Source organism: Stegostoma tigrinum, chromosome 31 (assembly GCF_030684315.1).
Source record: "Stegostoma tigrinum isolate sSteTig4 chromosome 31, sSteTig4.hap1, whole genome shotgun sequence".
NCBI classification, from domain to species: domain Eukaryota; kingdom Metazoa; phylum Chordata; class Chondrichthyes; order Orectolobiformes; family Stegostomatidae; genus Stegostoma; species Stegostoma tigrinum.
In genome coordinates, this window is record NC_081384.1 from 24992430 (window position 1) to 25007776 (window position 15347).

At 42.5% G+C, this 15347-nt stretch overlaps 1 protein-coding gene across 1 annotated transcript in view; it reads right to left on the bottom strand.

Moving 5' to 3' along the window:
* The window catches only part of LOC125466230 (acid-sensing ion channel 2-like), a 1220788-nt gene that overhangs the window by 774632 nt on the left and 430809 nt on the right, over positions 1-15347 (bottom strand). The gene's annotated exons all lie outside the window — the stretch shown is intronic.

A 15347-nucleotide genomic window follows, 5' to 3' on the forward strand; every position in this document is an offset into this window, starting at 1 on the left:
CTTATGTCCCTGGAATTCAAAATGTTTTTATTTCACTATGAAAGAAAACCAACATAAAAGTGAATCAAAATGTCTGACTGATATAAAAGGTCATCCAAAGTTTTAGCAAACATGAAAGGTTTTTTTAAAATATGAATGTGAATACTAGAAGAGTTGTCAGAGGAACAGTGGGGGCAATTAGAAATGAAACGATAAACAGTTGGTGGAGGCAGAAGGTATGGTGCTAAGGTATTAAATGAATACTTAGGCTCATTGCTAAAGGAAGAGGCATTTGACAAAGCTAAGAGGGAGTTACCCAGACTGGATGGAGTGCTTCTTAAGTCATCAAGTGTAATTACAGTGCACTGTATTAGCACAACACTCTGATTGTAGAGAGCATTAAAATACTTTACTGCTCAATAACACGCTAGATTGATTCCCCATCACTGTAATCACTACCCACCTCCTCCACCATTCACACATTGTGGATGCAGAATTTGCCTTTCACAACGTGCACTGCAGTAGCTTACTAAGCCAACTTCAATAACTCATTGTTTTCCTAATGGTGTCCAGCATTAAGTGCAATTTGAAGTTGTGAGATTACCATTGACACCAAGTTAGGTACCTCCACCTAGACACACATCAAACTGATCTACATGTATATTGATTGCCATTTTATCATCTTGGTGTCATTGGGGATGCACAACATACTTTCAGGGTAAGTAGAATAACTGCTCAATAAATGCAACCATACCAATATCACCCACATCTCCAAGAAGTGCTAACAATGTTTTGATGAAACATAGCAGCACAATTTCATCGATGGTTCCCAATGAACTACACATGGAAGCATAAATGAAGGACTGAATTTTATTTTTTGTTTCGATTAGCTTTGACTTTGGCTCACGTTGTATCTTGGAAGGAATAAATCTAACCTTGCATAAAATGGAGACAACATGGAAATGCCATTAATGAAATAAGACAGCAGCTTTGACCAGGTCCTGTGCCTCAGGCATGGGCTGAGAGCCTTTTGCTAATCTCCTGGTAACCTACAGTCTGTCGTAATTAATTTGTAAGATTATTTTTAGCATGTGCTTCTGTGTAAGTCTAATTCTAGGGTAGGGGTCAATAAATGAAGTTCTGATGGGATTTATTTATTCACAACAAACTAAAATTGCTCGTAGACATGAACTGTGTGTGAAGTGAGGCAGAATGAATACTAAAGTAGAAATGTTTGCTGGAAGTCACAGTTAAACCTTGGAGAACTGGGGCTGCAGTTCCGAAATAAATTCAAAAAGGAAATAAGGATTAGAAATATCAGCTTGAAAACAGCAATGACTTCTTCCAAAGTGTCTTCCCAGAAATGACTTTATGCACCCAGGGAAGGTTTAAGGTTTACGTCTAGACACAATGTCAAAAAGCTGGACATTTGGCCACTTCTGCATCTTCTCCCAATCTACTTGAGTTCAATGGCAGAACTAAACAGTTATCATGGTCCTACACATCCGAGCTCCCCACTTAACTCTCCTGTCTTGCTACTTGCCTCTCAACCCTCCACAAAACATCTTTGACTGTAGTAGTCAAAGGGCTTTTTTTTCTCGTCTTGTTGCTGCATAGAATTCATTTCTGTCTCTGCAGAACACCTTGAAATATTAACAGCGCTAAAGGCATTACAGATATGTAAACTTTTCCATTTAGATCCTGACACTTACTTCCTGCAGCTGGCAGTCATGTTGAAATTCAAGAGTCATCTCCTTGCCCTTTCACTTTCTGCTCTAGTATTCAACATCAAAAAGCTTATTTTTTTCAGCTACTTGATCTAGTTACTTTAGAGCTTCCAGCTGCCAGTTAAAAAAGTACTTATTAATTCTTTTGGTAGAATCATTTGGATGATGGAAGATCAATCCATTTCCTTTTCTATTTGAGAGATTGTAGGAACTGCTGATGCTGGAGAATCTGAGATAACATCTGAGATAATCTGAGAAGCTGGATGAACACAGCAGGTCAAGCAGCATCAGAGGAGCAGGAAAGCTGACGTTTTGGGTCGGGACTGTGTTATCTCTTTTTCTATTAGCTGGCTTCCCGAAGATAGATTAGCCATTAGTTAGGCCTCAACAGATCGGCAGCGATGTGTATGGGTTGACTGGTAATATCTTTATAGATAGTGGTTAGCACTGCTGCCTCACAGCGCTAGGGACCCGGGTTCAATTCCACCCTCCTACAAGTGTCTGCGTGGGGTTTGCATGTTCTCCCCATGTTTGTGTGGGTTTCCTATGGATGGTCTGGTTTGCCCCCACAGTACAAAGATGTGTAGGTTAGGTGGATTGGCCAGGCTAGATTGCCCATTGTGTTCAGGGATGTGTCTATTTGGTGGCTTATAAGGGGATGGGTCTGGATGGGATGCTCCAAGGGTCAGTGTAGACTTGTTGGACTGAACGGCCTGTTTCCACACTGTAGAGATTCTATGAACTATTTGAACCTCTCTATTTAGGTATCAATAGTTTAGTGTTCTGATAAAACTTATTTCAGACAGAAATTCATTTCTCTTTCCACAGATGCTCCCAGACAGCTGAGTTTGTCCAGGATTTTCTGCTTTTGCTTCAGATTTCCAGCATCCACAGTATATTGCTATGGAGCTGTCTCTGGCTGGATTATGCTGCTTCTCACAGTGACTAAGGATGAGAATCTGAGATAAAAACCTATTTACAAAGAAATAAGGAGAATTGTAAATAAAATGCGGTGTCATATCAAGGTCAAAGTGACACTATCTTGATGAAGCGCAAGCATTTTCATTACATTTGTTCACAAATGTAAATTGGATTCTTAAAAGAGCTGAGGTGAACATCATGGACAATCAAAATAAATATTTTCTTCAGTTTTCTATTAATTTCAACAGAATTGAGTTTAAGCTCTTTCTTATTCACTCAGAATTGGTGAGCACATCTACCAGCCAACAGCAAGGAATAATGGGCTGGTTAGGGCCAATGTGACATCAACTCTGGAGAAGCAGCGATTTGTACAAGCTTATTCAAATGTGCAGCTTTCAAGAAACTAACTGTAATTCTTTGCATCTTTGTATAAATGTCCTGGGAAATTTGTACAAACCTTACAAATCTACCGTCAAGCCTGTCAATGCAGCTACATAGGTCCCCATGCTTGTTAACAATCAGTTCTCCCTCTTCTGTGACTCTTTCATTCAGGCTGACTACTAATTCAAGACTTCAGCAGAACTTCAAGACTGAGCAAGTAGCAGTTCTCCAGTGAAAAGAGACAGGGAAAGAAAAATAGAGTGAAATAGAATAATAAATTTGGGAATAAATCTAATAAACTAGCACTTGTAGTTTCAACCAAGCTTCTAGCAAAGTGTACATTCATGCAGTTAGCACTAAATTCAAGGATCAGATTGGAATCTGAGGGAATTGGAGGATCCAAGGCTGACAAGGCTTGAAATGAAGGAGAGAAATAAGCATTAAGGCAGTGAAAAGGAGTAAATGCACTAAATATGAAGTGTGATCAAATAAGCAACAAAGCTCAAAAATAATAATTTAGTGCAGGAAAGGCTAGCTGCAACCTCCCACAGAACCATTACTGGCAACAGCAGGTCACAAATGAGCTTTGATTCCAAAAGGCATAAAAGAAAATGCTACAGTAATGGGAAGGTGGTTTCTTTGTGCTGCATTCACTGGCATAATGTGTAACGAAATTCCATAGTGTATAATGGAAAGACTCTCCTCTGACTAATTCAGGAGTAGGCTCTCCTTTTTAACAACTGGTTCTGGCTTTGGTTGAATCAATAATGAAGAGGCAAAGAAACGAAGAAATGAAAGTCTCATGGTCAGCAGAATTGAAAGATCAACAGTTTCTACACAATCTTTCTTTCTAGCAGATAAAAATTGAAATTGCTGGAAAAGCTCAGCAAGTCTGGCAGGAGAGAAATCAGAGTCAATGTTTTGGGTCCCGTGACCCTTCTTCAGAACATTTTTCTTGTATATCTGACTACTGACTGTAACTGTTGTTAACTTATTTGTATAGGCCTGCTGATTAAGTTCAATGGGTTTTGAGATGGCTCTTGCAAGGGGGTTGTATGATGTTTAACATCAGTACTAACATCTCAAAAGATTTATAGGATGGTGGTACTGGTTGTTTAAGTCTTTTCTTTCAATTGATTCTGAAATAAGACTCGAGGGAGCCATGTACTGAGCTGTTACCCTTAACTGCAATGAGCAGGTGAGATAGCAGGAATAGAATAGGTTCACCTGTTCACGCGTCATCGAATAACAAGCTGAATTTTTTTTAAAGAATAAATGTTACACAACAATCTCCTGGGAAGAATGTGTAGTGATTCAGTGAGTTTAATACCATGCTCAAGCCCCATTTTGTGTTGGAAAATAGTGTATACAGCTGATATATATAGATAACTTGATGTCACTGCTGCAGATTAAAAAGCTGCTGGTTCTATTGTTGTGTGGTATGGGGTTTTTGGTCACCTTAGCCATTCATCATACATCAATGCGTATTGTTCCCTTCAGATTGTATTGAACATTTGTTGGGTTCTTCACCTAAGTGTTCAGTGAATGATAGATAGCCTTTGTAATTTTCCTTGACTGATGGAGAGGGTTAGGACTAGTGTAAGAGGAATGACAGAAAAGATGGTTCAGTTTAGTGTAATCAATTCAATTCCTCAGAGAGAGCTAAACCCATTCTCCTTCACTGGTTTAACAATGTCATCTTTAAGGCCAAAGGTTTGTCTGATCTCATTCAATAACAATTTGAATATGCATTAAAATGGCATCAGAATGCCAGCCTAAGCTCAGTAGCAGCACTCTTGCCTCTGAGTCAGACATTGCATGCTCAAATCCCACTTCAGAATCTTGTGCACCTAATCCAGGCTGACACTTCAGCACTAAGTTGAGGCAGTTCTGTCCTGCAGAGCATGGGGCAGGAGGTACATGACCCATTAACTGGAAGCTGGGGCTCTAGGTGGTCATCTGTGTTTGAGTTGGGGTGTGGGTCGGTGGGATTGCTGCCTTGCTCAAGTGGGGGACTGGAGTCCCAGGCTAGCAGCAGCAGCGGAGGCTGTGATTCCCATCCCTGCTCCTGTTACAGATGTCAAACAATGTTTTTGATAAGATGTTAGATCCAAGATACAGGTTGACCTGTCAGAAAGACAGAAAAGGTCCCACGGCCCTATTTAATTAGAGAGGGAGTGTTGCATTCTGCGTCCTGGCTGATACTTATCCCTGAAAAGGCATCACTCAAAACAGATTATATTCCAATAGCTATAATTTCAATGTCGATTTGTGAGACATTGATACACAAAAATTGCCCTTTTACCGACATTACAACAGTGACTCCATGTTAAAATGATTTTGATGGGACTAAAACAATTTGGGACATTCATAGGCCCCACATAATAAAACATGTTTTGTTTTCAATGAACAACGAGCTGCTAGACTGAATGTTACTTTAAGGTTTCAACGACATCAGGGAAGCAGTGGGGCACGATGAGAGATTTGCAGTAACAAATTGGATTCTACTCACTAGGCTTTGTGCTTTTGCGAGAATTAAATTCAGCTTGATGTAATAAGATGCTTCACTTTTCAGTCCAACTGTTGTAACAATTACTGGCTGCAGTACTGACACAATGTCATTAGGTGACACTGTAGCACACCTCCATGTCTATACCAGCAATAGCTCGCAACTGCGATTGAGCAATTGTGACTATTTTAAATTGAAATGAAAGGCAATTATAGAATGTAATTTAAAATACTATCAGTATATTATTTGCTACTTTTCACTGCTGGCTCAATGAATACCCATTGTCCTTAGAAGGACTTGATACACATCATGAACTACCTGTAATGTACCATGGGATAGTTCCAGAATGAACGTTTAACCTATTTATCTGAGGGGGCGAGTTACTCAGTTGCCCGGCCAGCTGGTCTATGATGCAAATGATGGCAACAACATAGGTTTATTTTGCACAGTGGCTGAGATAACCTTTAAGGACTCTCCTTTCCAGCTTCTCCCCTCACCTGAGGTACGGCAGTTTTCAGGTTAAACCACCCCCCAGTAATCTTTCTCTAATGAGGCAGCAGTCCTCTGGTGATTTTACTAATTTTCATGTGGAATTTCTCTCTGATATTTTTAGCAAGGGTTGCCGCTTCTGCTAAAGTAGGAGAGAGAAGAACCTAAAACATTCACTGTATTGTTGTGTAATTTCAGGTACAATGTCTTAATCCAAATGTTATTTGTTGCCACACTATTATCATTAATTTTCTCACTTTTAACACTGTCATCCTTACGTTTCAGCTTTGGTGGCCACGAGCCAGCTCATCATGTTCCGCAGCATCGCAGCTTCATCGATGTCCAGAACGATACAAGATCGAGACTCTGCAGTGACACGGCCAATGGCAGTGGCTGGGGCCCAACTCAAGTCCAGGTGGTGGCAGCAGCATGCCAGAGGTGAAGGATGGCAGCAGCAGCAGGTGGTCGCAAAGGCAGATGGCAGCAGCAGGTGATCCCGAAAGAAGATGGCAGCAGCAGCAGGAGATCCCAAAGGAAGATGGCAGCGGCAGCAGCAGCAGCAGCAGGAGGAAGTCCCAAAGGAAGATGGCAGCAGCAGCAGGAGATCCCGAAAGAAGATGGCAGCAGCAGCAGGAGGAGGCCCCAAAGGAAGATGGCAGCAGCAGGAGATCTCAAAGGAAGTTGACAGCAGCAGCAGCAGGAGGAGGAGGTTCCAAAGGAAGATGGCAGCAGCAGCAGCAGGAGATCCCGAAAGAAGATGGCAGCAGCAGCAGGAGGAGGCCCCAAAGGAAGATGGCAGCAGCAGGAGATCTCAAAGGAAGTTGACAGCAGCAGCAGCAGCAGGAGGAGGTCCCAAAGGAAGATGGCAGCAGCAGCAGCAGCAGCAGCAGGAGATCCCAAAGGAAGATGGCAGCAGCAGCAGCAGGAGGAGGAGGTCCCAAAGGAAGATGGCAGCAGCAGCAGCAGCAGGAGATCCTGAAGGAAGATGGCAGTAGCAATGCTGCTGTTGGGACTGAAGCCTTGAGAGCGGCGGTGAAGCTTGGTGTGCTTGATGGAGGTCAGCAGATGAGCTCAGGGGAGAAGGCAGTTGGCGAGCACGAACAGGTCTTAGCCCAGCACAGTGGAGAGACAGCTGTCTTGTAGAAGAACCAGCTGGGAGCATCTGCAGGCCCATGGCTTCAGAAAGGGCTATTATATTTTACTTTTTAACTTCATTTCTCTATTTTTCTACTTTCACAAAAAGAAGGTTGTAGTACAGACCTTTTTGACTTACATCATTATTCTTCTACTTCTGTAACTAAGATATTGCACCAAGGTATCTGGTACCTATATTGGTGCTACATACAGCAACATTGAACAGTTTTCACTGTACTCTTGTACCCCATATTTGAGTATGCATGACAATAAAATCTAAATCTAAATCTGTTAAAAGGTTTACAATTGGAAACTTATTTCAATTTTCTTGGAATAATATAGGATAAGGAGAGGCCATTTAGTTCATGTCCAGAACTGAATCTTTTGAATAGCGACCCATGTAACTCCATTCCTCTGTACTTTTCCCATATCCCTGCTATCTTTTTGTTTTTTCAAGTATATATTTAAATGCCATTTGAGCGATATTACTGAATTTGTTTCCATCGTCTTCTCATTCCAAATCCTGATTATTTATTATATAGATCTCCACTCTCATTATATTCATAAAATTAACATAATGTGAGTGCAATATTTAGATACTAGGTAAGTTTCCTTTGTCTTACCAAATCATAGATCTGTTCTGCCATTACAGAGAAAGGGCTGGTGTTGGTTTAGTCTGTGGTAAGGGTCCTTCATAGCAGCCTGACCTGGTGCAGGAAATGAACCTTGTCTGTTGGTGTCACTCTCCATCACAAGCTGGTTGTCCAGCTAACTGAGGTAACTGATCCCCACATACTGAATATGTTCTTGGTATACAATGCTTGCATGCATTAAGCCTTTCTGTCACAGTGTCAGTGTTGTTGAATAACTGGGAACTATTGCATCAGGCAGTTAGTTCCTGAAACAGTTAACTGACATGACAAGTCCCTGAAATGAGCTAGCTTGGGTCACGTAGTGTACCTTCACTGATTCTGCTCCTAGTTCTGTGTCTGTGACCAATACTGTGTGAAACTAACTTCGTAGCTGTAATGGGAATTTACTCTGATTGCTCACTACAATCACATATCTTAAATGTTCTTCGGAACGATGATTTAAATCTATTAGTATTCATCAAAATTGAGCCTATCTTTTGCCTAAAATCTCTGTAAACATCCTTCCACACATGCATTCAATAGCTTAGACTAATAACAACAAAGAAGATTGGTTTTGGCAAATCTCCCTGTGTCACCTCATGTCACCAGCTACACTTCCTGGCCCCTCACACGTTTCATGTCAGGTTATATGTTCCAGTAACCTCTATGGCTCCTCATACCTTAAATGCCAAGCTATGGCATTTCCATGCTCAATAACCCAAATATACTCTAAATGCAATGAAACCTATAGTGACAATAACGTCTGTTTTAAAAAAAACATTAATTCATTCATAACTTGTTACTTTCTTAAAACAATTCCCTTTCACTGCCAGCCCATAAAGTGTCACCCAAACCGTTCAAACTATCCATAGCAGATACTGCTATTCTTTGAGACCTCTTAATAAACATTTTACGATTGACAGAATGGATTAGCGATCTATCGCCAATCCAGCATTATTTCTCAAGGGGTATCGCAGCTTCAATATCTTAATAGATGTCTGGGCTATCAGCCAGTCTTGAGTGAAAAACCCTCACGGCACTGCAATATGTTGAAGAGACTAAGGTTGGAGAAGTGTAGATATCTGAGGGTTGTAGATCTGCTATTACTGAATTAGGCACAGTTGATGCAACAGAGAAACTTGAAAATAAATATGAGAATATTAAAATTGAATTGTACTCAACTGAGCATCAATATATAACAAAGGACCCAAGTGTGATGGGGGAATGGCTTTGAGTAAACAACTTTGCATGACAAAGACAGCAGTGCTGAATGCCTTTCTGTGTATGCAGAATAGAACATTGGAACAACTGAGGAAACATTGGAGTAGTTAAATCTAGTGATAGTAAGTGTATGGAGGAGCTACGGACAGCCGTTGATAGCTTTGGCGACAGTGCAAATATGTGAACAATTTTTTTTGACAAAATATGACACCATGTTTGAAAATACTTTTATTCAATGTCAGGTGTCTGCTAGGGAAGGAATGACATTATTGGATTGTGAACAGAGTTCGTTTTCAAAATATTTAGTTGGAGGAAATTTCTGGTTGTCCAGTATTAGTTGTCAGATGCTGTTAAGAGAAAGTGGAGGGGTCATGAGAATTGATTGCTAGGTGGATCTGGGTGTTTTCAGCATACAAATGAAAATTGGTTCTCAGTTTTCATATTCGCATTGCTGTGGCAACGCCATAACCAGAGCTGACTTTCGAACCAACCTTTCCTGCTGTAGTTTGAATTATTATGACCATTTAGAATTTGGAATTCTTGTATTTGTCCTGATAAGTGCAAGACAAAATATTTCAGCAGGTATCCCTCTTTTCAGCCACTTTTATGAAAGTGAATGCTCTGTGGGTATACTATGGATGCTGGAATCCAATTAGAGCTTAACTTAATTGGGAATTCTCCTACATGTAACATGGCAAGAATTCTAAGAAATTTCATTACTCTTCTTTAGAATTTAATGAGCAGCTCTTACAGTTGAGATAAGACCCTTGCTAAGTCCCAGTTGTGGAATGCACATGTCACTGGTAGGAGACCATGAGAGGAAATGTCAAATAAAAACCTGCAATTAGGAGGTTGTACTCTGATGTTTAAATGACCTCATAAATATAGATTCGGTGTGTATAGACTGTTTCAATGAAAGTTGAGAATAATTCAATATTTTAATTGAACCCTCTTGATCCTCTTAGATACTGACTGATGTTAATGATTATAAAGTTGCCACCAACTAAAATTTGGCTTAACTGAAACAGGCTGATTTAAGTTTTAGCAAATAACCTTTTCAACATATATTGTTGTCTTGTTGTTGTCATCACTTCTCATTTTTTTTATTTTGCTCAATGCGAACAGCATTTATAATTGGCATGTTAATTTCCAGAATCTATTTTATTGTATTACTACCTTTGGATCGTTATCTGAGTGGCTTATTATTTACTCAATATGTGATTTTTTTCACAATCTGATATGTTTGTCATAATCATACAAACCCTTTCTTTGCCAAAGTATGGAGGAATTACATGCATTCCTCTTCTTTCTGATTGATTTATGCACATGCATGACCCACTGGGCTCAATGTTGGTGAGTGTTTTAACATCCAATAATGCAGTAGCTCTTATGCCACAAACCCAGACCACATCTCCTGCTTGAGATCAGAGGTATTCTTCTCTGGTCTCAATTCTCCTTGTCTCCCAACAGGAACCTCTCACTACCCAGTCCTAATTGCAAAGTGCAGGAATTCAGTTCTTGATTCTAAGGGGTAATTTTGATTCTTTGTCATGGTGTACTCCTAGAAGTTAACTCTCACTTTATACAATTGGCCAAAGTCAGACTGACACCTCCTTGATTCTCAAAATGGTGTTCGTTACGTTCAAGGTAAAACAACCAATGCCTTGGAGATATCAAAGTGTGGGGCTGGATGAACACAGCAGGCCAAGCAGCATCTCAGGAGCACAAAAGCTGACGTTTCGGGCCTAGACCCTTGATCAGAGAGGGGGATGGGGAGAGGATTCTGAAATAAATAGGGAGAGAGGGGGAGGCGGACCGAAGATAGATAGACGAGAAGATAGGTGGAGAGGAGAGTATAGGTGGGGAGGTAGGGAGGGGATAGGTCAGTCCGGGGAGGATGGACAGGTCAAGGGAGCAGGATGAGGTTAGTGGGTGGGAAATGAAGGTGCGGTTTGAGGTGGGAGGAGGGGATAGGTGAGAGGAAGAACAGGTTAGGCAGGCAGGGATGAGCTGGGCTGGTTTTGGGATGCAGTGGGGAGAGGGGAGATTTTGAAGCTGGTGAAATCCACATTGATACCATTGGGCTGCAGGGTTCCCAAGTGGAATTTGAGTTGCTGTTCCTGCAACCTACGGGTGGCATCATTATGGGCCTGCAGGAGGCCCAGGATGGTCATGTCTTCTAAGGAATGGGAGGGGGAGTCGAAATGGTTCGTGACTGGGAGGTGCAGTTGTTTACTGCGAACCAAGCGTAGATGTTCTGCAAAGCGGTCCCCAAGCCTCCGCTTGGTTTCCCCAATGTAGAGGAAGCCGCACCGTGTACAGCGGATGCAGTATACCACATTGGCTGATGTGCAGGTGAACATCTGCTTGACGTGGAAAGTCATCTTGTGGTCTGAGATGGGGATGAGCGAGGTGGTGTGGGAGCAGGTGTAACACTTTCTGCGGTTGCAGGGAAAGTGCCAGGTGTGGTGTGGTTGGAGGGGAGTGTGGACCGGACAAGGGAGTTGCGGAGAGAATGGTCTCTCTGGAAAGCCGACAAGGGTGGGGTGGGAAAAATGTCTTGGGTGGTGGGGTCGGATTGTAGATGGCAGAGGTGTCGGAGGATGATGCGTTGTATCCGGAGGTTGGTGGGGTGGTATGTGAGGACCAGGGGAATTCTCTTTTGGCGGTATTTGTGAGGGCACGGTGTGAGGGATGTGTTGCGGGAAATGCTGGAGACACACTCGAGGGCATTCTCGATCACTGCGGGGGAGAAGCTGCGACCCTTGAAGAACAAGGACATCTGGGATGTGCGGGAGTGGAATGCCTCATCCTGGGAGCAGATGCGGCGGAGGCGAAGAAATTGGGAATAGGGGACGGAATTTTTGCAGGAAGGTGGGTGGGAGGAGGTGTATTCCACATAGCTGTGGGAGTTGGTGGGCTTGAAATGGACATCGGTTTGTAGGTGGTTGCCTGAGATGAAGACAGAAAGGTCCAGGAGGGTAAAGGACATGTTGGAGATGATCCAGGTGAACTTGAGGTTGGGGTGGAAGGTGTTAGTGAAGTGGATGAGCTGGTCAAGCTCCTCTTGGGAGCATGAGTTGGTGCCAATACAGTCATCAATGTAATGGAGGAAGAGATGGTGTTTGGGGCCTGTGTAGGTGTGCAAGAGGGATTGTTCCACAAAACCCACAAAGAGGCAGGCATAGCTTGGGCCCATGCGGGTACCCATGGCCACCCCATTAGTCTGTAGGAAGTGGGAGGAATCGAAAGAGAAGTTGTTGAGGGTGAGGACAAGTTCGGCTAGGCAGATGAGGGTGTCGGTGGAGGGGGACAGGTCGGGTCTGTGGGACAGGAAGAAGTGGAGGGCCTTTAAGCCATCTGCATGAGGGATACAGGCGTATGGGGACTGGACGTCCATGGTGAAAATGAGGTAATGAAATGTGAGGCTGGATGAACACAGCAGGCCCAGCAGCATCTCAGGAGCACGAAAGCTGACGTTTCGAGCCTAGACCCCTCTGATGAAGGTCTAGGCCCGAAACGTCAGCTTTTGTGCTCCTGAGATGCTGCTGGGCCTGCTGTGTTCATCCACCCTCACATTTCATTATCTTGGACTCTCCAGCATCTGCAGTTCCCATTATCAGTGAAAATGAGGTGTTGGGGCCCGGGGAATTGGAAGTTCTGGAGGAGGTGGAGGGCATGGGTGGTGTCACGGACGTAGGTCGGGAGTTCCTGGACCAAGGGGGAGAAAATGGAGTCCAGATAGGTGGAGATGAGTTCGGTGGGGCAAGAACAGGTGGCGACAATAAGTCAACCTGGGCAGGCGGGTTTGTGGATTTTGGGAAGGAGATAGAAGCGGGCTGCACCTCCCAGTCCAGGAGGAACCCTGCAGTCCAATGGTATCAATGTGGATTTCACCAGCTTCAAAATCTGCCCTCCGCCCACTGCATCCCAAAACCTGCCCAGCTCGTCCCTGCCTGCCTAACCTGTTCTTCCTCTCACTAATCCCCTCCTCCCACCTCAAACCGCACCTTCATTTCCCACCCACTAACCTCATCCTGCTCCCTTGACCTGTCCATCCTCCCCGGACTGACCTATCCCCTCCCTACCTCCTCTCCACCTATCTTCTCCTTTATCTATCTTCAATCCGTCTCCCCCTCTCTCCCTATTTATTTCAGAATCCTCTCCCCATCCCCCTTTTCTGATGAAGGGTCTAGGCCCGAAATGTCAGCTTTTGCGCTCCTGAGATGCTGCTTGGCCTGCTGTGATCATCCAACCCCATTCTTTGTTATCTTGGATTCTCCAGCATCTGCAGTTCCCATTATCTCTGATCACAATGCCTTGGAGAGCTTAGTTCTCACTGGATGTTGCTGACACTATTATGTGTTAACAGTATGACATGGCTTTCTCTGTCAGAATTACCCGACTAATGCACGGAAAGAAATTATCTTTGCCGTCATACGATGGAGTTCTGAGTCTAGTTTGATGGAAGATCAGACGCAATATAACCAGGAAGTACTGATATAACTGTGGTGATTTTAAGTTCATATTAAATTAAAAATGTAGAGGACATAATATGTTCATTTATTAATGCAGCATTAATTTTAGATGCAAACATATTTGATGTAGCCATTATTTGCTTAATCACAGAAAGAAACCTGACTTAATAGATCACGGTTATTTACTTTGTTTGTGAGTGTGATGGGTAGTCACTGAGGTATTTTCACATGAGGCTGCAGAATTTATTTATCAACAAACTATTACACAAAAAAAACAAGTTTTTTTGAACATAGAGTATGATAATAAAACACAGCAAAAGAAAGTCTGAACTTGTTGTGGTGAAGTTGGGAAGAGTACTTGTGGATTGGGAGGCAGGAAGGTAGAACTTGCCGTCTGTAAAATGCTTGTGGTTGGGGGAATATGACGTTGGTCCCTTTAAAAGGTGATGTTCTTTTTCCATGCTTAGAAATTTTAAAAGGACATCTGTGAGCAGCTTGAAAGTTTGCAAGAGCACAAAGAGGGGGATGGGTCTGGGTGGGATGCTCTGAGGCCCAGTGTGGACTTGTTGGGCTGAAGGGGCTGTTTCCACACTGTAGGGAATTCTAAGAGCTCGTGAATTGAAACTTTTATCTTAAAAGGCTATACACTGAGCAGGCCAAGCAGCAGTTTTGTTTTGTAACTAAGACAACAAATTTTGAATTTAATCAATCAGTTTGAATGAGGCATTTAGATATCAAAAACCTACCAAATTTGAATCTGATAGTTTTGACAACCTAGGACCAATCTAATTATAAGAAATTGATATGTCATTGGTTTAAAGAAGAGGGCAGTTAGACAAAGGCAGGTGTGTAAACTTCCATTTGCCAAAGTTAACAACTCTCAGCTCTCAAGAAAGAACCACTGGCTCTCACAGTTTTCTCTAAGTTTTAGAGACAACACCATTAAATCAAAGGTACCTGTGGCACAACTAGTTAATATTCCTGACAGAAGGATCAATGGAAAAGGCATTCCTGGTAGAACATTTAACAGATTAGGCACAGAACATTCCAGAAGTAATCTAGCTGTAATTTTAAAAGACTATTTTTTTAAATTACAATTTTATATATGTGGGACTTATATTTATTGGAACAGCATACCATTAGAATTTTGTTTTATTTGGGAATAGTTAGTAGCTAGAAGGTTTTTTTTTCAGTTTGTTTATAATGTAGTTAATTTGTTCACTGTTACAGTAAGATAAATAAATTGTTACTTGCTGATTATAAAAGGCAGCGTAAGAGGTTTATTTCCCTTAACCATGATTGTAAACTGAGTGTCAGGTGTGTATTTTGTTTAACACTAGAAGTTTCTGACAGGCAGGTTACATCACTTTTCATACTCTTTTTTTAACAAATTACAGAGTAATGTGAGATAACAAAGTGTAGTGCTGGATGAACACAGCAGGCCAAGTAGCATCATAGGAGCAGGAAGGCTGACATTTTGGGTCTAGAACCTTCGTCAGAAATGGGGGAGAGGTAGGGGGTTCCGAAATAAATAGGGAGAGAGGGGAGGCGGAGCGATCCCCTGAGGTTTGTCCAGAGGGAGGAGGGTAACTTCTTCATCCAGCTCTACACCTTGTTACCTCGGATTCTCCTGCAACTGCAGCTCCTATTATCTCTGATACAGTGATGTGGTCTTCTTTAGGTATTTCTCAAAAATCGGGGGGTGGGGGGGTGTGGTCAACTTCCACTTAATAACAGACTGGGGCTCACTCGGGATCTGGCCAGCTCAGGTCCAGGATTTGGACAGGTTAGGACAGAAGATTGGGTCTGGGGTTTGGGTAGATTTGGATGGATGTGGACAGATCTGGAGGGATCTTGACAGACCTGAACAGATTTA